Source organism: Arachis ipaensis, chromosome B10 (genome assembly GCF_000816755.2).
Source record: "Arachis ipaensis cultivar K30076 chromosome B10, Araip1.1, whole genome shotgun sequence".
In the NCBI taxonomy this organism is placed as follows: domain Eukaryota; kingdom Viridiplantae; phylum Streptophyta; class Magnoliopsida; order Fabales; family Fabaceae; genus Arachis; species Arachis ipaensis.
The window spans coordinates 129,353,953-129,355,541 of record NC_029794.2 but is presented as its reverse complement, the minus strand read 5'-3'; the positions used below and the strand labels follow the sequence as shown (position 1 = coordinate 129,355,541).

At 22.0% G+C, this 1,589-nt stretch overlaps 1 protein-coding gene across 1 annotated transcript in view; it reads left to right on the top strand.

Annotated features, from left to right (window-relative positions):
• LOC107624520 (probable C-terminal domain small phosphatase) overlaps positions 658-1,589 on the top strand; it is a 6,066-nt gene continuing 5,134 nt past the window's right edge. Inside the window, exon 1 of the mRNA XM_016327013.2 lies at positions 658-768. The gene's annotated coding sequence lies outside the window, so the exon portion shown is untranslated. The remainder of the gene's footprint in view (positions 769-1,589) is intronic.

Below are 1,589 nucleotides of genomic sequence, written 5' to 3'. Positions count from 1 at the left end.
TAATCAATTTAAAATTTACTTAAATTTTATTTATATGAAAATTTAAAATTTCTAACTCTAATGAATAGAGTTCATTATAATATTTTAAAATAAAACTAGTGGACAATTTTTAAATTTTAATTATAAAAAAGTTGGTGATTTGCTTAATCCGAAATATGCTACTGATGAGCTACGTATATGGTTTGGCACTTTCCACAATCATGGTTCGTGGATGCAATGTTGCTGCAACTTCTTGCCATTATAAAAATATATATTATTGAATTAATAAATTAAAAAAATTAAATTAATAACTAAAAATATTAACCAAAAAAAAATTTGCTGATTTTTTAACTATTCTCTTATTTAATTATATTAAATAAAGACCTACCTTGCATGAGTCACGATGACAATGATATTATATTTTAGAATTTTTGGTACACGAAATCGATATATATATAGTTAAACTCCAAAATAATATTTAAAATTGGATACATGCATTACAATAATTCTGGAGATTCTAATTACACTAATCTTAAGGATTATTTTATAACTTAAGTCTATTTTACAACACAAGTTGAAAAACTTAAATTTTATAAATAAATTTTTTTACAGAATATATTAAATAAATGATGAATATTATTATTATTATTATTATTTGGATTCCACATCATTTGTGTTCTCATACATATGGATATATAAACCCGTAAGAAGTTGCATCTTTTTGCAACTATATATGAGTCTTGCTTAAGCTTACCTACTGGGCGTGTTCGAAGTGTTCATACGCTCCTAGTAATTCTTTTACACTCTTATATATTTATTCCATTTAATTATCTGCTCTAATTTATTTTTCCCTTATCTTCGATTATTCTTCAATATATATCTTATATATTTGTGGTTTTTCCTCATCTAATTTTATTTGAGTAATTCTAAGTTATTTGGAAATCTTTGTTTTTCTTTTTTATTTTTGGACTTTAATTTTCTTATGTCTTAATTTATTATTACTTTAATTTTCTTATGATCTTAATTTATGCCCCTCTTAATTTATGAACAAATATTTGTAAATATAAAGCTCTTAATTATTAACAGTATGATACTTTTATCCATCAAAAACAATATTTGATATGTACTTTGATATTTACGAATTTTTGGTATGTACTTTTATCAATTCCAAACTATTTCACGTGTATTTTTATCTATTTATTCTTATTTTATTTTATTTGTTTATTTATTTATGGTTTGAACTAAAGTTTGAGTCNAACAGCACTTTTGTGATTTTTTTTTTTTTCAATGGTTGTAAATTGTGATGATTTTTTTTTCAGTGGTTTTAAATACCCGTTAGTAAAAACAACACTAAATAAATTGTGATGATTTTAGAAGTATCAAATTGTCGTTAATTTACAATATTTTACTGGACTGATTTTTTATTGTATTTCAAACTGTCGTTATATTATTAGTTGTGGTTACAATTTTTTGTTATATTTAGTAATAATTTTAAACCGTCGCTAAAATAACGAAACACAATCTTTTCAATAAATGAAGGTGATTTTTACTTTTAATTTTATTATTCCAATAATAAATACTTTTTTACTTTTTCTGAAATTTATAATAAA